Source organism: Zea mays, chromosome 2, assembly GCF_902167145.1.
Source record: "Zea mays cultivar B73 chromosome 2, Zm-B73-REFERENCE-NAM-5.0, whole genome shotgun sequence".
In the NCBI taxonomy this organism is placed as follows: Eukaryota; Viridiplantae; Streptophyta; class Magnoliopsida; order Poales; family Poaceae; genus Zea; species Zea mays.
In genome coordinates this window covers 8,868,977-8,893,556 of record NC_050097.1, presented here as the reverse complement: position 1 = coordinate 8,893,556, position 24,580 = coordinate 8,868,977, and the positions used below count along the sequence as shown (strand labels likewise).

Genomic DNA, 24,580 nt, shown 5'->3' with positions numbered 1-24,580 from the left:
TATGCATCTTGCATCTCATATAGGACCGAGAGATGATCGAGCAACTGATGTGGTGCCAACTACAAGACGCAGTTGGTGGACGACCTGAAGAATGATGGACATAACCAGGATTTGCTCGCCAAGCGAGTACCTCCCCCAGCAAACACTATCTAAGTGTTAAATTAAAGGCAAGCCCCGGTTTTATGCATAACCGTTTATATATGCTATTTTACTACACTTAATGTTTGTAGGCTTGTACTGTGCACTTAAGTGTAGGAGTTGACTGAAACCCTAGTTGCATGAACTCAGGATTCCTTTTGAGATGGATACTAGCATGCTAGGTCGAGTAGCTGCTTTGCGAATTAGGGATCTCGGTAGAAGTCGAGTGATTTTTCTAGCACTCGCGCGAGGTCAGGAATTGGTTGTACCCACTTTCATATCATATTGATGGTTGGTCTGTGGACACGGATCCATGGGGATGCGTGGTCTACGAGATGAAAATGGAATAAGGATTAACGTGCGGATACCTGTGTCAAGCGTTTGAACGTACTGAACACATACCGAGAAATATGGTAAATCGGTAAGCCTAGTACCTGAGTGAACCTGCCCGCAGACATATCCCCTCACGCGACCTGAGACGAGGTCTCCCATTCCGGTTATGGTGGGTACAAGTGCGGTCACTGCACGACGGCCAGTCGGGGTCAGTGAGGCATTGTACGCCAAGGCGGTGAGCCCTGATCTGTTGCCAGGGAATCAATGGGGACGGTTGATGTGTGTGGGGACGGAGTGCCCCTACATGTCGTGTGTTTAGGTTTACCTTGCAAGGATAAAAACTCGATTCGAATCGTCTGCTTCTCGCAGCTAATGAGACTGCTTGATCCATTGTACTGCATTGAGTAACAAGTGGAAATGTGATGAGTTGACAAAAGATGTTGATTGCTAAATTTGCTTGATACCATGAATGAGTAGATAGTACACCTCTAGTCTTAAGGGAGTCACACTTAAACTTGACAAAGCTAAAACTTGATTTTTAGACTCAGCTAGTGCTTTTGGCAACCAAACCCCCCCCCCCAGCCAAACAGCTGCATGTCTAGAGGTAGAGGAGTAGACTCCTCACACCGGGTAAGTCTAGCTGAGTATTAGTATACTCAGCCTTGCTTGTGGCACAATTTTTGCAGGTACTCCTTAGGATGATTGGTTGCTGGTGTGACTTGGCCTCCATCCCTGCCACCGGGATAGATGGTCGAGTGGGTTATTGCTTCCGCAGGAGAGGACCAGGAGGAGTAGCGTGGCCAGGCTTCGCCATGTTACTCGGTTTTCTCCGTTAGTTATTTCCGCTGCATTAAAATTTATGGTTATTATTTCTGAAACTCCGATAATGTAATCACTACTGATACTTATTAAATTTGTGGTATTATGTTTTATTGTATTTCTCTGTGCCTCACCTTCGAGTGAGCTAGTGGTATTCGATCCTGGTTAAGTGGCTTTATCGGACTAGATCCGAGGGACTGACGGTTTATTCCTATTTAAGTGTGGTCAAGCCTGTAAGGCGGGACTTAGGCACTTAAGTTGGAATAATTCGGGCGGTTCCGCCACAGCTGGTATCGGAGCGAATACCAGTACAGAAAAGTCAATAAGTCATGATTACCAACCTTTTCTAAAGTAAAACTTGCTTAGAAACCAAAATTGGATAGATATCAGGACGACAAGGATAGACCTAGGACGTGAAGCCTTAGGAAATAGGTGGGTAGCTAGGTGGCTATTTATATAGGCCATAAAGGCTACTACTACTACTACTATTAGGAAGGATGTTGTAGAAGCATCCGAAAAATTAGTTAGGTCTGAGAAGACGACTAGAATGAGCATGCATCATGATTGTCGCATTATAATTGTCTCTTGTGTATCAATATGCTTCTCTCATCTTTATTCCAATAATAAGAACTTGTGAATAATGTGATGTACTGCTATGTTATGAAAGCTATAAGAAATGCTTTACCTCGTGTTAGATTGGTAAAACTTGTTAGGTCGTGTTATGTGTTTCTCTTGTCTTGCTATCTAGGTGGCACTGTAATTGTTCAACCCTTTTTGCAAAACATTTTGTTGCTTGTTCTGTTCATAGAAAGACCCCCTCCAAACAACCTTGAGTTTAGCAAGTGAAACCTCAAAAAAAAATTTCATTCTTGTGTTGGTGTTTTCTAGCCCTTGTGTGTTGCACTATTGGTGATGCACCTGCATAACGTGTAACCCCACAGCTTGACCGCTAGACCAACCCAAGTCTCCTTCTGCATATGTTACAAAAAAATGTTGTTTGGTGTCTAGTTGCGCAACCCCTATCAAGGCCATATTTCTTTCCATAAGTCCTTGCCCCTAAAACGTCATAACATTCCTGTTGATCATCCAGCTGACCTTGTTGACGACCTCTCTTTTCACCTGGATCTAGTACTCTCTTTCCTTGTGAATCATGTTGGCTTTATCATCTAAATCTCTGGATCCTTCATTAATTCTGCCTAGTTATCTGGTTATCTGCTATATCCCGTTCTCAAGTATCGGATGTTGATCTTGCCTAAATCTCTCAATTCTGGTTGATCTCATGCTCTTCCTCCAAGAATCATGACGCCATTTTATCGATTCTATCTCTAAGCAGTGTATCCATTTGGTTCCATGGATTATGCTGTTGACTTTAGTTCTCTCATGTCTCAGCAAGTTGTCAATCCTGATCTAGTGGTTGGTTCCTCATATTAAATATCGTATCAATCTTTGGCTGATAATACCCGTGATGATCATAAAATAGTGCTCTAAGTGGAAGAAAATTCTCATGTGATGCTCTTTTGCCAGCAATCTTTGTTTCAACTTCGATCACATTCTTATTTTCTGAGCCATACTCTCATGGGCTCCATCTATCTATGCTATGTGAATTTCTTATTGGTTGCGTTTGGTAATGATGTCATGACTAACGACTGATGGTGCCGCGACGAAACCGAGAGCCTACTATGGTGCACACATGGTTGAGTTGCTCGGTACGCGCTGGTATCGCGGTTAATAGTTGTGATCCATTATAAGACTACACCGATGTGCTATCTTTTGTGGACACTCTCAGAATGATCGCTGCATTTTGTCTCGATATGTCGCGATATTCTAATCAAGTCTGTCTTCAGTATCTTGTCAGATACCCTCTCATGAATTTGCATCTATCTTCAGTCTGGGAGTTACATGCTTCTCCACCCTTAAATATCCTCATTCAAATCTCGGGACGAGATTCTTTTTAAGGGGGGAAGGCTGTGACACCCCAGATGTCTAATTTGCATTATGTCGGGAGATTAATCCTAATCTCGGATGCTCAGTAAAAATTTCTATTTCTCGATCGTGCCTATCTCTGTTTATCAGGCTTTCTCTTGGAAGTTCACCGAATTCAGAGTTAATCGATCACGAGAAACAACCAGTTTTGGAGCCTGTTAAAACTTTTATTTCTCGGCTCGAGTGCCAACTCGTTAATCATTCTCGATTTATAAAATCTTGTCTAAACATCATTTAATCAAAGCACTCGACTATTGTTAGTGGAGCTGTACCCAAGTCTAAATCCCCAACCTTCGATCTATGTCCAAAAATTAATCCGACTCCGTACTCTCACACGGAATACTCAGTACGTCGTCCTCTAATTATTTCTTACTCGACTCAACCAAATATCTCATGTCCGAACCGAATTCAAAACCCCATATCGACAGCAATTTTTAAATATCACGATTCGCCTTCTCCGACTAAAAATCCAAAGCCGATCGAATCTCAGGACGATTTATTTTTGAATCACGCGTAGGTAATTATTTTCGAGCGAAATCAAATTAGACTCTCGACCGAATTAATCGCTCAACCTTCCGTTCGTCCGAACTCTTTTTGCTCTGTTTCTCCGTAGCGACGAACTCCGCGAGAGCATTTTTATTCCAGAAAATAAATTAGCGCAGCCCGATAACGTGTTTTGGGCCAAGCCCATTCCAGCCCGATCCAGCCCATTAAGAAACCCTAAACCCATTTGTGGCCGACTTTGGGGAAGAGAAGACCCTTGTTGACGGCGATGTTGGCGGCGTCCTCGTCAGAGGAAGAGTCGGTGGAGCTCTCATCGGAGTCCCATTCCCGACACACGTGGGCATCACCGCCCTTCTTCTTGTAGTATCTCTTCTTCTCCTTCCTCTTTCCCTTCTTGTCGTCGCCCCTGTCACTATCACTAGATAATGGACATTTAGCAATAAAATGACTGGGCTTACTACACTTGTAGCACACCCTTTTGGAACGGGGCTTGTAGTCCTTCCCCTTCCTTTGTTTGAGGATTTGGCGGAAGCTCTTGATGATGAGCGACATCTTCTCATTGTCAAGCTTGGAGGCATCGATGGGGATCCTACTTGGTGTAGAATCCTTCTTCTCTTCTTTCGTCGCCTTGAATGCGACGGGTTGCACCTCAGGTGTGGAAGTGCTGACTTGCTCCAAGTTGATGATTTCTTTGGAGCCTTTGATCATCAATTCAAAGCTCACAAACTTTCCTATAACTTCCTCGGGAGACATTAGCTTATATCTAGGATCACCACGAATTAATTGAACTTGTGTAGGATTACGAAAAATGAGTGATCTTAGAATAACCTTGACCATTTCATGGTCATCCCATTTGGTGCTCCCGAGGTTGCGCACTTGGTTGACCAAGGTCTTAAGCCGGTTGTACATTGCTTGTGGCTCTTCTCCTTGGTTGACGACAAATCGACCGAGCTCCCCCTCGATCGTCTCCGCTTGGTGATCTTTGTCACCTCATCTCCTTCGTGCGCGGTTTTAAGCACGTCCCAAATCTCCTTGGCGCTCTTCAACCCTTGCACTTTGTTATACTCCTCTCAACTTAGAGAGGCGAGGAGTATAGTAGTGGCTTGGGAGTTGAAGTGCCGGATTTGAGCGACCTCGTCCGAATTGTAGCCTTCATCCCCCACGGATGGTACCCGCGCTCCAAACTCAATAATGTCCCATATGCTAGTGTGGAGTGAGGTTAGGTGATGCCTCATTTTATCACTCCACATACAATAATCTTCACCATAAAAAATGGGTGGTTTGCCTAATGGGACGGAAAGTAAAGGAGTGCGTTTGGAAATGCGAGGGTAGCGTAGGGGGATCTTACTAAACTTCTTGCGCTCATGGCACTTAGAAGTGACGGACGGCGCGTCGGAGCCGGATGTAGAAGGCGATGAAGAATCGGTCTCGTAGTAGACCACCTTCTTCATTTTCTTTTTCTTGTCGCCACTCCGATGCGACTTGGCATGTCAAGGGGGTCCCTTCATTTTGTTGCCGGACTCCCTCGATGGAGCCTTCCCGTGGCTTGTAGACTTGTCACCGCCGGTCACGATCTCCTTCTTGGCGTGATCTCCCGACATCACTTTGAGCGGTTAGGCTCTAATGAAGTACCAGGCTCTGATACCAATTGAAAGTCACCTAGAGGGGGTGAATAGACGGAATCTAAAAATTATAAACTTAAAGCACAACGACAAGCCAGGGTTAGCGTTAGAAATAAATTCGAGTTCGAAAAAGAGGGCGAAAACAAATCAACCAAGAAATAGAGTGGATGACACGGTGATTTTTTTACTGAGGTTCGGTTCTTGAAAACCTACTCCCCGTTGTGACATTGTGTTTGATGAGACTAATGGCTCTCAAGTGGAGCAAGTTGATCTTGATGAATTAGATGATGAAGAGGCTCCATGCGTCGCGCTAAGGAACATGTCCATTGGGGATGTGTGTCCTAAAGAATCTGAAGAGCCTACACAAGCACAAGATCAACTGTCATCTTCCAATCAAGCATCTCCACCAACTCAAGATGAGGATGAGGCAAAAAAAATGAAAATGAAGATTGAAAGCTCTCTTGTGGGTTTTGGTGTTTAGATGACACCCAATTAAAGGACTAACAAGTGTGCTAAGTGTTGAACAGGTGCTTAATGCAAAGCTAACAGGGTTCAACACAAGTGAACAAGTGTGATGGTCCAAAGACTGGATTATCTATAGATAATGTACATCACAAGTAAGATGGACATTGCTTAAGTGAGACTCGGTGTGCGTAACTCATAGACAACCGATCAAGCCAAGGATGGAGGCAAGAAGAGCTTCGAGATACTGAGTGCATGGGCGAAGGTCAAGGAGACCAGGAACCCAAAGCCAGGGGTGAAGAAGAAGACTTGCAAAGTCAAGGTTGATCGAGTTAAGAAGAGTTATGGTGCATTAAGGATCACTACATAAGGACATAACTTACAACCAATGAGGTAACATCTACAATTATGAGGTGTAAGTCATAAGACTCAAGATCAAGCTCGAGAAGTGAACAAGGGGGTTGGAGCTCAGATATGTCAATCTAGATCAAGTCAAGTTGATTTGATGGTTTAGAGTCCAACATCGACCTCAAACATGCCAAATTGGGTAAAACGATGAAAAAGGTTAAGTATGTAAGGTTTGAGTGTTCAACCATTTTGCATACACCTATTAGTGCAAGTTTGGTGCTTTGGTTTGCTCTCTAACTCTTTCTGTAAAGAAAGTGCCATTCTGATCTCTGCTTGAGGAGAAACAGAAAAGCTAGGAGAAGAACAAAAAAGAGGTAAGTTTCTAGGACTAAATCAATTGGATTATACTCTAAATGTGTTTGTTTAAGTCTCAGGAAAATTCTCCCAAAAGTTGAAGTCAAACGGAGAAAGAATGGAGGAAAAAGCACTTAGTGTGCTGTTGGCTGGTGCACAGGACAGTGAATAGTAACTGTCCGGTGCACAGGACAGTGAATAGTAACTGTCCGGTGCACAGGACAGTGAATAGTAACATGTCCTGTGCATAGGACAGTGAATAGTTACTCTGTCCGGTGCACAGGATAGTGAATAGTAACATGTCCGGTGCACAGGACAGTGAATAGTAACCTGTCCGGTGCACCAACGGCTAGCTCTTCCAGAGAAGGAAACTATCAATCAGATCCATTACTGTTCACTGTCCGGTGCGCCACCGGACAGTCCGATGCACCCACAAACAGGGAAGGCTGGGAGCTTCCAAATGAAGCTCCAATGGCTCCTAGGCCCTTTGGGACTATAAAAGGGACCCCTAGGCGCCTCCAACAAGTACACAAGAGCAGCCAACAAGTGCATACATCATTTGGATCAATTCTTTCTCTCCCTCTCTTTTGTATCTCTCTAGTTTGTGTAGAGGCAAAGTTATAAGCCTTTAGAGAGAGGGGAAGTGCTGCTGAGAGCTAGAGCAAAATCTTGAGCGCATTGTTACTCCGCCGGAGTGCTGTCGAGAAGATTGTAAGCAGCCATGACATTGTTGTAACTGATATCAACATAGTGGAAGGCTCTATCTGTCGCACTGATAGATCTGAGCAAACGAAGGAAGGAGTTGAAATAGACTCGAAGCCAAGGTGTGGCTAACTCCAACAAGGACTAGGCAAGCATTTCGGGCTTGGCCAAACCTCGGGATAAATCCCTGTGTTTGTGTGCTCTGCTCTGTGCTGTGTGCTGTTTCTCTGTCTTATTTGCTATTTATACTTGCACTTCAATATTTATATGTGGTTCAAGCTGTCTTCGAAGTGCAGGGTATTTTAAGACAGGAACTTCAATTCCGCTGCAACCTACTCGAAGGGCCTTTCATTCCACTACGATCCAGCCTTCGAGTAGAGTAAGAATTTCCAGTTTTAAAGTGATAATCATTATCCGCCTATTCACCCCCTCTAGGCGACATCCAGATCCTGTTCCCGAGCATAGGGAACTTTCAATTAATCAAGAGCATGAGCCACCTCAAGAGGAGGACAATGATGAAGACAATCAAGACAAGGAAGATGATCAAGAAATACAGGGTCAAAGACCGCCACACCCAAGAGTCCACCAAGCAATTCAACGAGATCACTCCGTCAACTCCATCCTTGGTGACATTCATAAGGGGGTAACCACTAGATCTCGGGTTGCACATTTTTGTGAACATTACCCTTTTGTGTCCTCTATTGAGCCATACAGGGTGGAGGATGCACTAAGAGATCCGGATTGGGTGCTGGCAATGCAAGAGGAGCTCAACAACTTCACAAGGAATGAGGTATGACATTTAGTTCCACATCCTAATCAAAATGTTGTAGGTACCAAATGGGTATTCCGCAACAAGCAAGATGAGCATGGTGTGGTGACAAGGAACAGAGCCCTACTTGTGGCCAAAGGATATTCACAAGTCAAAGGTTTGGATTTCGTGAAACTTATGCACCCATAGCTAGGCTTGAGTCAATTCGCATATTACTTGCCTATGCTACTTACCATGGCTTTAAGCTTTACCAAATGGACGTGAAAAGTGCCTTCCTCAATGGACCAATCAAGGAAGAGGTCTATTGAAAGGATCACGATGCCCAAGAGGGGGGTGAATTGGTATTTTCTAAAAATCAACAATAATTAAAACCTAAACAAGAGCCCAACTTCACCTCAACAACTAGCAATAAGCGAATAATACTAGAAATACAATAATGCTAAGACAATACTTCAAATACTTGCTAAACAAATACACAATGTAAAATGCTTGAATTAAGTGCGGAATGTAAAGCAAGGTTTAGAAGACTCCTCTAATTTTTCCTGAGGTATCGAAGAGTCGGCACTCTCCTCTAGTCCTCGTTGGAGCACCCGCGCAAGGGTATCGCTCCCCCTTGGTCCTCGCAAGAACCAAGTGCTCACTATGAGATGATCCTTTGCCACTCCGGCGCGGTGGATCCCTCACGACCGCTTACAAACTTAAGTTGGGTCACCAACAATATCTCCACGGTGATCATCGAACTCCCAACGCCACCAAGCCGTCTAGGTGACGCCGATCACCAAGAGTAACAAGCCGTAGACTTTTGCTTGACCAAGAGAGGCCTAATGCATGTGGTGTGTGCTCTAGGTGGCTCTCGCTAGCGCTAATGGGGTCCAAATGCGGGATTAAGATTCTCAAATCACCTCACTAGGCTTTGTGGTGCTTGCAATGCTTTACCAATGTGCAAGAGTAAATGTGGGCAGCAAGACAATTAATATGGTGGTGGAGGGGGTATAAATAGCCCTCACCCACCAACTAGCCGTTACCAGCAATCTGTTGCGCATGGGCGCACCAGACAGTCTGGTGCGCCACCGGTGCGCCAACGGTGCGCCAATGGTCGACTCCAACGGCTAGTTCTGACAGCTAGCCGTTGGGCGGATGGCACACCAGACAGTGAACAGTCACTGTCCGTTGCGCACCGGACAGTCCGGTGCGCTCAGGTCTGGGCAATCGGTTAACCGATGTTTTTTGGTTCGGTTTTTTCGGTTTTTTATAAATTCGGTTTCTGGAAAACGGTAACCGAAACCTTCTGTGGAAAATCGAAAACCGAATCTTCAGTTAACCAAATATTTCAGTTCGGTTTTCGGTTTAACCGAAAAACCGAACACGATGACCACCTAGTTTGGCCGATGGCACATGCAGTCGCTGTGAAGTCACCGAGTATTATTTCGTTCCAGATGAACATGATCAATACAGAAGTGCTAGCAGTGGGATGTGCCTCTTGTATTTCCAGCTCATATAGTGTCGGTTTTTGGTTTCCTGCAAATGAGCCGTGAGTAGTTAGGGAAAAATAAAAAACAGAGGCAATACCAAACTTAGTAAATAAATGGGGCAGCTGTGTGTGAAAAGAATAATAAAAAAAGGTTTTTTGGTCTAGGACTGAACACTGAAGATAGTAATAAGATTGGACAAACTCTGCACTACTGTGAAAAAAAAACAATTGAATGAAAGTGAAACTGAAGCCTGATAACTTGATCTCTTTTGATCTCTTCCAAACCTTCGCAGGACGGCAGGCGACGGCGGCGCGGTGGCACACGGTGTCCGCCAGGCGCCCAGGCCCCAGGCGGTGACTCGGCACTTCAGCTGTTCGGCAGGACAGGCGGACGGCAGTCGGCAGGCGGCGCTTGGGCGCATGGCTGGCTTGCTACTTTGCTAGGGTTCGGTAGGACGTGTATTGCCACTTGCTAGTATTGGTGTTTGCGTGATGCCGTGAGGCTTGTGATGACCTGATGATGGGCCAACTTCAACTAGTGGGTAGTGGCCGATGGGTGATGGCCCATGTGCTCCCGGTTTTCGGTTTAAACCGAAATAAAAAACCGAACACCGAAATTAGTTCGGTTTCTGCAGAATGGTAACCGAAAAGTATCTGGTTTGTTCGGTTCCGGTTTTTCGGTTTCGGTTACGGTTTTTTCGGTTTCGGTTTTTATGCCCAGGCCTAGGTGCGCTGTCTGGTGTGCCACTAAAATTCAACTTCCAAACCCTGCGCTCTTTGGTTTCTGTGCGGGGGAAAACCCTTCCCTGGGCCAACCTAGCCCCACCTGATAGAGGGTGCACCGGACAGTCCGGTGCACACCGGACAGTCCGGTGCCCCAATGGCAGAAACCCTAAGTTCCATTTTCTGTTGTTTTCAAATCGGTTTTCGTTCTAACTCGTGAGTATGTTCTAGAGTGTCACCTAGCACTATATGTGAGTGTGAATATGCACCAACACTACACTAGAACTCTCTTGGTCAAACTACTCATCGACAACCCCTCTTTATAGTACGGCTAAAACAAAATAAAAGACCTAACTATATTACGAGTGTTCGCAACTCCTTGACACTCGGACTACATAGACCTTCACTTTTTGTTTCGTCGCTTTAGCTGTCACTTCAAGTTCTTATCTCTGGGATTGTTTTCACCGTTGTAGTACATCTACCTGTAATGCGACCTAACTTACCATTTGTCTCTGCAAAACACACGTTAGTCACATATAACATTACGTTGTTATTAATCACTAAAACCAACTAGGGGCCTAGATGCTTTCAATCTCCCCCTTTTTGGTGATTGATGACAACCCTACAAGATTTGTGAGAGTAGTTTGTTTTGAAAATTTTGTCAATAGAGAAGATGGTTAGTTGTACTCAATAATCTTTGACAGAAAGAGTGTGTAACATAATAATAAGAATGAGCGCATACACATCGTAAGTTTCTTGTTCATATAAAAGTGAAATCAAATCGATGAACAAGAACTATAAAAATGGTGATAACATATAAGGTGAAAACACAATACACACATAGTCAACATAAGCATCGAGAGTATATAATAGAGTTTGTGAGCCAAAATCATCATACAAAAGTGGAGCTAGTACAGAGAGTATCAAGCACATATATTACATCAAAATGACTCTCTACTAACTCCCTAACTCCCCCTAGCTCTCACAACTCTCATATCTCTCCCCCTTTGGCGTCAAACACCAAAAGGGAACCCGAACCTACAGACTAGAAGAGGAAGGAGGTGGCAGGGGCGCATCCGGTCGTGGTCGTGGCAAAAGAGCAAACGCCAGCTGAGGGTCAGAGTCAGTCTTGGATCCAGGATCTGCCGTAGAAGCTAGAGCTAGTACTGACTCGGACGGAGGCTGCGCTGCAGGAGCTGCTGGAGCTGAAGAGGTCACATACACCGCCACAACAGTAGTGGTAATAGCAGGAGCTAGTGGCACTGGCGGCTGAGTGCTGACGGAGCTGATGACCGGCGACGAGAAAACCAGGGTGACCGGCCGGAGCGGAGAGGTAGAAGGACCAACTGAAGGAAGAGGGGGTTCTGCCTGAATGGCTAGCACAACAGCAGCCTGAAAAGGTGGAGGGGGTGCTGACTGAATGGGATGGAGCGGAACACCTGTATGCTGAAGCATGAGAGTCATGAAGGCCCTATTCTCAGCCCGGTCTGCTAGAAGCTGCTTCTACAGAGCAGTGGCGGAGGGCGAACCAAAATTAAGGTGTTGCTACTGCAACACGAAATAGAAAAAAGTCACAAACTTTTGGTGGAGATTAGACAAAAAATCAGTATTCATTTGGATTTGGTTCTGTGAGCTAAAAGAAACATGTTCAACACAGTTTTCACCATGCATGCCCACCTGCAGAAATGCAGAATCAATTTCAACATGCTCTCTACCCTGCTTACCCACCAGAATAACTCTTTCAGTAATCCAAAGGAAATCAAGGAGCTGGAGCATTAAGAATTAGTATGGACCGGAGGAGCGTTAAGAATTAGTATGGACTGGAGTTCATCCAAACAACAAGCATGACGCTGGATGGGCAATTATGAAGTTATTATTATAATTATATGAGCATGCCTAACATTGGATGCCAATTACTAGCCAAACTAGCCATCAACACTACAATTGCAAGACGAACGAGTCACCTAGAGACCATACCCACTGCTTTCCGAATCACGATTCACGAATCACTCGAAAAAGGACATCCTAGAGGCCAGAGCAAGAGATCTCTAGATACTGTTGCGATTTTGACGGGCGACGGCGACGAGTACCTGGCGAGCGCAAGCACACAGGCAGGAAGCTCCCTAGCTCCAGGTGGAACAACTGCTCGGCATTGTTGTGCGTCAGCCACAAGCGGTGGGAGACTGGAGGCGAACGGGGGCACGACCGCCCGAGACGACAGAGTTGGCGGAGTGGCAGAGGCTCGGCGTCGGCAGCTTGCTCGACACTCAGTGGATGTGTGGTCGCGTGGAACAGGGTAGAGTTAGCTAGGGATTAGATTTTTTTCACTGTTGATCTCTTCTCGGGCTGAATCAAGGTATTGCTTGAGCAACACCGAGCTATACTGAGTCCTCCGCCCCTGCTACAGAGTATCCTATCTGTCCTGAATAGTCTGAAACATAGATAGCATTCTCTCAGACATCTGCTGTTGAACCGCTGCTTGACGGGCCTGCTTGGCTGCCAAATGAGCCTGCTACTGAGTAAGGGTCTGGAGGATCGCAGCAAGAGCAGGGTCAATGGCAGGAGGGTAGCAGGGGCAGCACTAGAACTCCTAGCCTCATGATCATGTGAGCGGGGAGGTGGAGGCGGAGGCGGAATCCCAAAATCATCATCATTATCATCATCATCATCGTCAGGAACTGCTGTGCCCTGAGTCTCAAACTGATGGAAAGCTGTATCCTTTACCTGAGTGTCAATCACTGGATCAGGTGCCGCTACTGGGTCCTCAGGGGCTGGACGATAGGAGCCAAAGAGGAGGCGAGAGGCCTCAAGAATGCCCTAGAACTGCGGTGGCCAGATCAGCTATGCGAAGATGTGGCAGAGATAGTGAGCATATGGCAGCTGACGCCGGGCATGAAGTCCATCCAATACGGTGTCCTTGATCTCACAGATAAGGAAGTCAACAACATCAAACTCAGAATGAGAGACCAGGGCACCGAGGAGCCAGAGTTGGATATGAGTAGCAGCCTCCCTATAACCCATCCGCGGCAAAAGCGTCCGTCTCATGAGCTGATATAAGACCTTGGCCGCTATAGTGAAATCTGCCGGAGAACGTCGCGACCCATCTGAGAAGGGCGGTCAGAACAAAGCCGCGACGTGAGCTATAGCTGGAGCAACTCCGCCGTGAGGGCGACAAGAAGGATCAGAGGTACCGTAGCACAAGCTGTGAAGACGAGTCGATGACTCGTTGAATCCAAACAGCTGGCGAATCTGGCTAGCATGAAGTGTAACATCCTCTCGCTCAAAGCGGAACCTCATCCACTGGTGATCAGGGTCGATCCATACAGAAGCATAGAAAACTCGGACCCATTCCTCAACATATCTGTCGCCGGTAGTCAAAAGAGTGAGAAGTCCAGGCAAATATGAGAGGTGTACCTCAGAGTCAGCACCGGTGGCTAGCAGAAACACAGGAAGATCCAAAAGCCAGTGCACTCACAGAGCAATCTGGGTAGACATCTGTGCTCGAAAGAAAGACTCCTGTATCCTGGTGCTGAAGAGATCGGCTGCTGCAGGGTCTCTCTGAGATGGTAGCCAAGTCTCCACGTGAACGTGTCTGAACCGACGTACCCGGGCCGCTGTAGCACGCTGAAGATCAAGCAACCGAGGATCGGCAGCTAGAGGTCGCACCTCGGTCTCATCTTGCTCCCGGAAGTGGGCAGGTGGAATAGGTGGAGCGGAAAGGGGAGCGGGAGGAGGAGCAGTGGAAGTTGGAGTGTCAGAGGTGGTAGGTATGGCTGAGGTGGTGGATGGCGCAGGAGTGACTGGAGTGGGTGAAGTGGGAGGTGGAGCGGTAGCAGTGGCGGGAGTGGTAGGTGCGGAGGAGCGAGGTCGAGAGGCGAGACGACGAACGCGATAAGCAATCTGATCTGAAGAAATCCGCAGCTGATCACCTCTCTATGCCTGCTCAGCAGCAGCTGCTGCTGCTAGAGCTGCTCGGGCTGCTCTATCCAAACGTCGCTTCTTGCGGCCTTCCTGCTGCTCCAAGTAGACATTCTTCCCCTTGACCTGCCTAAAGGGGTGAGGAGGGTCCTCGTCATCTCCTCCCCCTGGCGCTGACACATTCTTCGTGCGTGGCATCCTGACATGAAGACTGCATGAAAGAGAGAGAGAGAGATTAAGCACAAGAAGATAACGGCCGATAGGATGAGAAAAGAATGGATAGCTACCTGGAAATCTCACACGAGAGGGAGAGAATCCAGGCAGGACAGGAGACGGCTCACGGGCAGGCGAGGTCACTGAAATGACAGAAGAGGTGAGCACGTATTAGTCACATAGTCATAAGTATATGAAATGTGAATAAATACATACATAGAGTGTTATGGCATAGAAATCGAGAGATGTGGCGATCGAGAGTTCAAACGACGCTTGAACGAGAAATAGTGCCATAGGAGGTTTGAAATTGGAATTGAGGCATGAAATGACTTGGAATTTGAGCCAATACTTCTTGGATAGGTTTATATGGGTAAATATGAGTGAAGTGTGCTCTTGGTTTGATTTTAGGCGAAGAAAGTGGAATTAAGGCACTTGGCTCGGAAACGATCGCTAGAAACGGGGATTTGAGTATAATCGAAGCCTGGGATATCGGATTGACGTGAGATTTTGTGACTATGTTACTAGAGGTATTGTGAAGGTGCATGAAAAATTTGGGATCAATTGGAGCATTTTTGGCAGGTTTGGGCATTTCACCGAGCACGTGGCGTGCGGTGGATTAGGTTTTAGGGGAAATGGCCATATGAGGTGGAGATACCCTTCCGAAGGAGCTCAAGGCCTGCAGGGGGATCCAATAGGGCACAAGGCACCTACACAACAACTTTGATTCACAAGATTTGGATAGGATTTGAGTTTGAATCAAAAGCGTGGAAGGAATTGAGAGTTTTCAGCTCAGACAGAGTGAGGGGCAGGCAGTGCAGAGGGAGACTCACCGAGGGAGAAGGAAGCTGAGCCCACATAGGAGGAGATCATCGGAGCACGGCCGGAGATGGTGGTCACCGGCGGTGAGCTGAGGAGATCGCCAGAGAGAAGGGAGAGCTGCTAAGGGACAGAGAGAAATGCCCTGGCCACGGGCTCGGGCAGGAAAGAATTTTTTAAAAACGAGTTATGGGCTCACCAGACAATCTACAGCGCCTGTCCGGTGCACACCGGACAGCGCACAGTAGCTGTCTAGTGAACCACCGGACATCGCACAGGAGAAAGGGATCTGCGCGCGTGACGGCCGGTGCACCGGACAGTGCACAGTGCAGTGTCCGGTGCACACCGGACTGTCTGGTGAGCCCAGATAGAGGGAATTTTGAATTTTTTCAAATTTTCTATCTAGTTTTCAACCAAACCAAATGCCAACTTATAATCACACAAAAGAACACCTCTTGGGATATGTATTGGCATCCTCATATATTTTCTCATAATTTTCAAAATATTTTGCCATAGGCTAGATAATTTTTAGAGAAAATAGGCAAATGGTGAGATTTGCATTTTGGCTTTGCACTAGGGGTTTTCATGAATGATTTGAGTTTTGAATACTCCCCCTAAGTGTAGTGCCTCATGCATACCTCAAGAACCAACAATTGCATAGTAAGAATCTCTACTACTAATTATGTTTGTATCGTAGGCGTCCACAGGCTGCATGGCGCACGGTTCTGCCGTCGCGCTCCCTCCGTGCTCCCTCCCGAGTCCCAAGCCGGTATCCGCGCCCCCTCTCCCTGACGCCGCGATGGCCGCGCCCCTCTCCCTCCCCGCGGCGTGATGCCCGCAGCCCCCCTCCCCTGGTGCCCTCGCCCCCGCGCCCCCTCTCCGTGACGCTGCGATGGCCGCGCCCCCTCTCCCTCCCCCGGCGTGAAGCCCGCAGCCCCCTCCCCCGGTGCCATGGTGCCCTCGCCTCTGCCCCCGAGATTGTCGCCGAGCGCCCACCCCTCATTCCCGTACCCTCGCCCAAGATCGCGGATCTACGCCCGATGTGGGCGTGGGGCTGCGTCCGAGATCGTGAAGCCCCATCGTGCCCTCGCTCGAGATCTCCCCCTCGCCGGTCCTGCTCGCGAAGCCCTGCCGTGATAGTCGCGCCCACTTCACCCGTCGTGACAGCCGCCTCCACGTCCACACCCATGGGGAGCGGATGCGGGCCACAGATCTCCTTCCAAACTGCCAAACTCGAAGGCGACAGCCTGACAAGGGCCGACCTTCCATGGTAGGCGGGCCCCTTCCATGGTAGGCGAGATCTGCGGCCATGGTAGGCAGCCCCCTTCCATATTTGACTGACATGGCATGCACTGCAGCCCCTTCCCCGCCCCCATTCCAAAATCAGCCCTCAACCACGCATGCACCCACATCAATGGATTGTTATTGTCTGCATTAGCAGCGCTATTGTTCTGGTTGGCTGGAACATGGGGAGGTGTGCAGAGGTGGTGGTGGTGAGTTCGTTGTTCATTTTTCTGTAGGTCAAAGGGCCGTTGGGGCTGGATTTCGCAGTCGCAACACTGAACTACTGGGTGCACAAGGGCATTGCCTTCATCTGCGAGATTAGGTTTTCTTCCCTCTCCTGTTTTGATTAATCTGCGCATTCATTCTATCATTTTTTAGCTTTAAGATTGGAAGCTAATATCAAGTGTCTGTGTACACAATTTTGCTAGGAATCGGATCCTGTTTAATATATAAGCTACTGGCCAATGATTATGGATCTTGCTGGTAGAACGATATGATCCGCGCGTCTGTATTCCGTAAAGTTCTTACGATGATTTTTATTTTGTGTATCTGATGCCACATTATGGGTAAATCCGGAGATCTATTTTGTAAAAAGTAGTAATATGGTCTGGTGCTGCTGGGTAAATCTGGAGATCTATTTTGTAAAAAGTAGTAATCTGAACACCTTTTTGGACTGTCTTATAAGTGGCTTCTATATTTCACTGCACATTTCAACAAATGGAACCAGGGAAACAGATAAAGGTCATGAAAGGATTCTAGAAACGATCAACACAGTTGGACATGATGGTAATAACATTGACACTGCTGATTTTTGTTTATGTTACTTGAAAGTTTAAAGATCTCCTGTGTCATATAATTTATGCTATAGACATGAATTATTGGCTACCTTTTCCCCCTGCCCCTGCCTTTTCAAATCCTTTTTGTTGAGCCACTTCCCTAGCTTGACAATCTATTGTTACCTCCGGCAAAAGGTGAGTTCTTGGCTGCCTTTTCCCCCCGCCCCTGCCTTTTCAACCTATGTTCTTTTCATGGGTAGCTTGATTCAGTCGGTGAATTGAGCTTCCGGCTTCGACAGGAGACTCAGAGCACACTCACGGCTGCTTTATTGTTTAATCACACCGCTAATCGTGTTATGAAGAGAACACATGGAAAGCATACCAACTCAATTCTTGAGACTTCTATTGTAAATGCTTCTTTTTGAAGATCTCAGGTGAGCTGTGTACATGTAATTTGTTTTTGTTTTTAAGTGTTTTCAATCTTAAGCGAAGTACTTATCAATTTGTTATTATCTTGTTTAATCACACCGCCAATCGTGTTCTGAAGGGAACTAGACCATCAGAGCATCCACTGTATTTGGACTTGTTCACATTTAACTTCCGTCTGCTAGATTTTTGGTATAACATGTGTTCTCTGCAACAATTACTTTATACCTACGTACCATAACATGAGATCGAAAAGATTTATTTTCACAACTATATAGATTTGTAAAGAGTTTCATGAGAAAGGTGGTTACCTTTCTGCCCAGCTCCTCTTAGTGGCCTCCTTTCCATTTCCCACATCTTTGCACTGCTGCTGCTGACTGAATTTCATCCACGTATAATTCACTGTTTCACTACTTCCTCACTATGATTCACCTGCTGGTGCTGCTGCAATCTACATTCAGTGGACACAAACCAGACAATTCACCTGGACACAAAACTACAGCAACAACAACAGTGAACCATTCATTTCAATTTAGACAAAGCAGCAACAGTTTTAGTCGATCATTCTAACTCAAACCAAGCAGCAGCAGCAGCAGTGTCGACCATTCTTACAAATTCAGAGCAAGCAGCCTCAGTGCCGACCATCGTTTCCACTTTAGACCAAGAAGCAGCAGTGTCAACCATTCTTTCAAATTCAGAGCAATCAACCTCAGTGTCGACCATTATTTCCAATTTAGACCAACATGCAGCAGTGTCAACCATTCTTTCCCCAAGGTTCTCTTCTTTTCTTTTATTAATCGTTTGATTACTGTTTGTTTCAGCTATTTACGTGGCAACAAACTCACTAGACATATAACCCAGGACTAGGGAACATGAGTAAACTTAGCTACTTGTAAGTTATTGTTAACTAAATAATTGTGTGTTGTTGTTGTCCGTAATTTTAATGAAGGTTAATATTTGTTCCATCCAGGTAGCTGGATGACTAGATGGGCAATTAGCAGGAGCAGAAGGATCCCACATCGCTAATCATGTTGTTAGCCTTTTTTATTCTTTGCTCCAGAAATTTGTTATCACCTTTCTTTTGCCTTAAAACTTGAATAAACCTTCTTGTAGCAATTGCTGATGCTAGAGGCTAAGCTATTTTTGGGTGCTTTTTCCTCCTATGATCGGCATAGAGACATGCAGATGGATATTGATAATATGTCTTATGAGGTACTATCTTTTATCATATTTTATCATATCCACTGTTCATCCATTCTCAAGTATACTCTTTGATCTTTTGATATGTGTGCAGGCCCAGAACATCTGCAATTTAGTTTTTGATAAGTCCTCCAAGATTTGGTTAGTTGCTTCATGCTTTCTCTTTTTCTCTCTTAATACTTAGCTCAATTTTGTTCATACTGGTATGTTTGATCTGTGCTATAATGCTATGTGCTATTTTATTTCAGTCTAGGAGGTTACGACAGAGTCTCATTCGATTTTCAGTGATTCAGTTTTCAGTGAAAATACTACTAAACTGAATTGTCTATTCTCCTCCTTGTTCTGGTGCTTGTTTCTAGAATCTCTATTTGCAAGGATATCTTTTGAGACTATGTTTCTGCTAACCCCAGGTTTCTTTTCAGCACCACAAATTTTCTTATTAGTCTTCTTCACTATATTCTTTTTTAGCAATGCTAGATCATCCTTCAATATAGAGCTAATGAAGCACCTGGTTTAGTATTATTAAGTTTAGATGAGTGACCCATATTTTGAAACTATTCTTGGAAAACTGCACCAATAGCCAGTCTCGTTAGGAGAAACATAGACCGAGTCTTCATAATCTTTGTTTTTCCTCTGCCTTATGTCAATTTTCACCCAATATCTAAAAGCAAATGTTTTATCTTGTTACTGAGATCCTACTTATGTTTGTTCAGGGGTCCTCCCCTTGGCTTCTTCATTTCAACCTTGTTGAGCACATGGCCAGATGTGGCTTGCAGATCAACCACCTTAGTGTTCTTCATTGAAATCCTATCGTCCCCAGTGTCTTCATCCACCTTGCAATCATTACTCTCCATCACAACGCCATTGTTCTTCGGCAGGAGCTTTAAAACACCTCTTTATTGGAATCCTACCATTACCAGCCTTCCCATCCACCTCAGTTTGACTTGACAGAATCTTACCATCACCGGTAATACCCCTTTTCCCTTGCAACCTTAAAACCTCCTATTGGCTAGAATCAGTTGCTTTGCCCTGATCAGTCTCGAAAACATGCTACTGCTAAACTGAAACATGCTACTACTAAGCAACTTGCTTAACTGATACTGCTAAGCCACTACTACTTGCTAATTAGAACTTGTTCAAACTTGTTAAACTGCTATTTGCTAGCTGAAGCCACTGGTAACTAAAAACTGCTATTGCTAAGCCACTGCTACCTACTAACTGAGGTCAACCTTAGCTGTTTCTTCTCAGTTTTGGCTGACTCAATTTTCTAAACCCAACCTTTCATTATCTCAATTTCTCATGAGGATATTACCTGATGTTGTGCAAACATACACTAGAGACTAATCAATATCGCTAAAAAAGAATAGATTAGTGTACGGTCGTCAAAAGAGTCTATATTGATTCTTTAGAAATAATTTGTGCGATATTGATAATGTTTGTTCGACATCAATTAAGTCTATTTAGATTGGCATATTTATAATAATATTATGGCGCATTTTGTCCAACAAATTTTGCATATAATAGTATTATTTGTCGTACCATATATATTTTATACTACAACTGATATGATTATTTAACTTGCAGTATTCTAGAATTTGCTACCCTACAACTCATATGATTATTTGACTATGCACATGTCTCCAAGAATATTGTAGGGAAACTACAACAGATTTGTGCCATGTTTTACTCTGATTTTGGAGTTTTCTGCTTAACTGAGGCGAAGCGCAACCACCAGGTTGGCTGTTTTAGATCTGTCTCCTAGACTGCCCTTTGCTCAAGGGAAATCCCTCCTTTTCATTTAACGCAAAAGAAACTTATTCTATTTATTTGTATCTACGAAATCTGGCGTCAAATGTTCAGTTGAACTCAGATGTGTGAGACTCAACTGAAGATCCCAAATCATCACATTATTTCCCCGTCGAAATCATTTGTGTTTCTTAGAGAGAAAAAATGGTTTATGCTTCTGTCTCCTAGACTGACCTTTGCTCAAGGGCAATCCCTCCTTTTCATTTAACGCAAAAGAAATTTATTCTGTTGAACAGTATTTTCATCTTTATACTTATTTGGTACTGCAACAGCAATGAGAGGAGCAATATCCTTGACACCTTAATTTTGTATTGCCTTACAAAGGATTTTTTAGCTGTCGCTTGCCAAGTATAGGTCGTATTGTGGGTAGTCACACCAAAACTAAAACTAATGGCAATTGGTTTGCAATAGGCAGTGCTCTTTCTGTTAGCTCTGGATGTCAGGGCAATGAACAAACACGTTGAGTATGATAGTGATGCTAAAATTACTGCAATGGGTTGAAGCCCTACCATGTGGCAACCATTGATCCATGCCCAAAATGTGCCTGCCACTGGTGTTCCTGTCCCAACACTCGATCAACATGCAAGTAAAAAATGAAGCATAGAGCCAAACGATGCGAGAGAAGGTACATTACTTGATGGATTGTTTTAGCATTATGATTATGACATGCTTTGTTCTATTCTCTTGATGATTATTATATTTGCACCTAAAATGCAGTATGGTCTACACATGAGCCAGTTCACATAAACCCTTCAGACCCAAGCAGGTACCAGCAGAATGGCACGCCAGCTAAAGAAAGGAGTCAATGCACTGTAATGCGAAGAATTCTTCATGACATCCTATGAGATAATGGTTTTCTTGAATGGGCTAGCTCAAGTTGTGCGGTTTGGTGTCATGGTGTTGTTCAAACTTCGCAGTGGTGTGTGAAATAGAAGAATCCCAATTCCCAAGCATATTATTTGTCACGCTTGGTATGTCTTCTCTATAATTGTTCTATGCACCTGTAATTTTATTGTGAATGAGGAACTGTTAGCCATTGACATCATTTATTTGTGTTTTTAGGGAGTTTGTTTATTGTTGTCAATCTCAACCTTTTTTCATGTAGCTCCATTTAACCTTGATGATTTACTCAAATATATGTAAGATTTGGTTGTGCCATGAAGTGAGATGTGATTGATAGATCTCTTTTGCTTTGTGTACATTGGAAATGAATTAGATTCTAGATTTCTTGAGATGGCAAAACTTCCCATTGGGTTTTCAGCCAATGTGAAAAGAATAAGCTGGTGTTCCACTGGTGTTAAATGGCAGTGACTCTGTGATTCAATTTTATGTGCCATACCTTTCTGCTATCCAACTATTTGCAGATATATTGAGACCTGCCACAAGAAATAGTTTATTTAGAGCAACTAAACCAGCCAGATTAGTGTCTGCTACCAATATGTGCCTTTTCCCCATGACAGATATGAGACCAGTTTTGATTGAATCACCTCATATTTTCATCTAAATCATTTTTTGGTGTATCTCTCTACCTGTTTGAGTTTGCCGGCAGGTACAGGGGAAATACGACAGCATCATCGTGGAGGTGAAGAGCTACTACATGTCGATGAGCAGGTACAGGGATGATAAAAAAAGAAAGGTATATCTTCACGTCGATGAGCGGGTACAGGGATGACAAAAAAAGAAAGGTATATCTTCACATCATGTGCTATACATTCTTTAATGGCTTTCTATTGTTTCTTTTTTTGTTGGATTCGATAGCTTGGTCAGTTTTTTCTTGTATATTAGATTAGATGGTGGTATATGCAGATGCGCTTTTGGTTATAATTCATAGCGCAACTCATTAGCTATATGCTGGTAGTAGGGTGCTAACACAACTGATGGTTTAAAATATTTTCTCTTGCTCTAGGGTGAGATTATGAAGGTTTATGCCAATGATCAAATAAAAACATGTGTTGAGTTTCCAGAGTGTTTTGTATGTAAGTAGTGCACATTATATTTTCTTTTCATTTTTGCACCTTGTATGTTTTAAAATTTAAAAATGATTGGGTATCTGAGCTCCATGCCTTCTATAGAGGATTGCTGGTCAAACATGAGCTGTTAGTGAGAGAAGAATTGTGCCCTCTTCCCTCTGGTTCTCCCTGATTCTCACAGGTGTGTTTTGCACTGGCACACTTACATTGGTGCTCTTTCTTTTTGCTGCTAGCATAAGTACTATACTACTATGGCCTACTTAAGAACTAGGAAAGTTTATGTTATCGAATCATCAAACATGTTAGCATCTTGTTAGTATTAAGAAGTAGTAGTGAATCATTTACATATATTTCTAATTTGTCAATAGCAGATGAACAATCTTCTACATGCAAATTTCTGTTATGCGCGCTTGTGGTCATTGGCAGGAAGACTCATGTGGTCGGAAGAGGGCTGATGAGCACGATCACCATGGATGTGGACACCACGGCAAGGGTGGACGAGTTCTTGGTTACCACCTTTGTAGGCCCATTGGTGGAGGAAGACTTGACGAGAGGTGTGTGGTGATCACCATCTGAATGTGGGCGTCCAAGCTTCTTTGATGCCGGGTGTATTGTCCTAATTGTGACTATCGTCGCTGGTCGAACATTTGGCTAGCATCGATGATGTATACTGCAATGTGAATCCAATAATTGGCTTGGCTCTCCATACAACCAATAACTAGGAGATCAGGTGATTGCTAATTGGACAATAGGGGTGCTCGTGTTGTAATGGTGTAATAGGTTCAATGCCGTCGTTTTTACAGTCACAGTAGTCGTGTGTTAAGTGTCCAAGGTGATTTACCTCTGCCCTGTTTCCGGTGTCTTAGCCTGATTGGATAGCTTCTGGGGTGCGGGATGTGATGGAGCAAAGGGATTAAAACATGCTGATTTATGTTGCCCAAGGAATTCGCCAGTTGCTTAACATTTTGTTTTTGGCATACTTCGTAGTCAATTACTGTCCACGGATTCTTGCATATGTGAAACTGAGGAACATTTACTTCAAATATCATTATTGGCTTGGCTCTGATTATTCCTGTTTTCTGGTTCTCGTTAGGACCAATGAATACTCTCTTTTAAGAATCTTAATAAGCCACGGGAGCAAAGCTGGATGGTATACATAAGTCTTTTCACCGTAACCAACAACAACGGCCTCATCGTCACGCGCCACCAACCGAAGAGCAAGGTGTGAGGATGTGTCATCCTGGAAATGCCTGCTGCTCCCAGTAGAAAATTAGAATATACTCTCTCTGTTCTTTTTTTATTTGTCGTGGTTTAGTTCAAAAATAAACTAGCGGACGATAAATATTCGAGAATGTAGATAAAAACCTTTAGTACTGATGTTTTAAAAAAGCACCCTTACATGAGTGGTGAGTTCAAACGACTTCGGATCTAGCTGTGAACAACCGTGCACAGCCGCTCGCCCGTCGCCCTGCATCACCGGAGGTCATCGCCAGCGATCCATCATGGATTTTGTCGTCACCATTATACTCACGTCGTCCATCTCCAGGGCCCTGAGCCGTTGAAGGCTCGTCAATTTGTGTTCCGTGGCATCGCACGGGCACGTACCTAGTTTAAGTACTAAAAGCTTAAAGCTAAGACTTGTCAAGTTTGAGCCCGAGTTAAGCTTTTTCACTCGCTTTGTTGGCGGTTATCTTAACTAGGTTAGACAAGCCCTAGATGCAATACAAGAAATTTAAATATGCAATGCAGGCTTGACAACACCATTTGAGATCTTTAAATAAAATTTCTAAGATCAAGTATGTTTAATTCATTCCTCAACATGCAAAAGCGGGTTTTATCAAGAGGCTTAGTGAAAATATCCGCTAATTGATCTTCTGACCTCACTCCTTCTAAAATAATGTCTCCTTTAGCAACATGATCTCTAAGGAAGTGATGACGGATAT

General features: G+C 44.6%; 2 long non-coding RNA genes across 34 annotated transcripts; one reads left to right on the top strand and one right to left on the bottom strand.

The window, feature by feature from the left end:
- Positions 1 to 9,323: 9,323 nt before the first annotated feature.
- LOC111590866 (uncharacterized) lies at positions 9,324 to 10,032 on the bottom strand. The gene is made up of 2 exons (XR_002750000.2): positions 9,791 to 10,032; positions 9,324 to 9,552 (listed from the first exon to the last, which is right to left on the bottom strand). It is a non-coding gene; the product is annotated as an uncharacterized lncRNA (long non-coding RNA).
- Positions 10,033 to 15,880: 5,848 nt separating this feature from the next.
- Positions 15,881 to 23,706, top strand: LOC103645920 (uncharacterized). 33 transcript variants are annotated; one of them, XR_004856127.1, is made up of 13 exons: positions 15,881 to 16,487; positions 16,696 to 16,781; positions 16,888 to 17,669; positions 18,483 to 18,553; positions 18,632 to 18,691; positions 18,775 to 18,873; positions 18,956 to 19,002; positions 19,110 to 21,292; positions 21,385 to 21,638; positions 22,217 to 22,352; positions 22,574 to 22,643; positions 22,740 to 22,818; positions 23,064 to 23,706. It is a non-coding gene; the product is annotated as an uncharacterized lncRNA (long non-coding RNA). The 33 variants fall into 33 exon arrangements; XR_004856131.1 differs by having other exon boundaries at positions 16,888 to 18,553; positions 18,956 to 20,596; positions 21,079 to 21,292; positions 21,385 to 21,433; positions 21,539 to 21,638; XR_004856125.1 differs by having other exon boundaries at positions 16,888 to 18,553; positions 20,517 to 20,596; positions 21,079 to 21,292; positions 23,064 to 23,680.
- Positions 23,707 to 24,580: the final 874 nt, after the last annotated feature.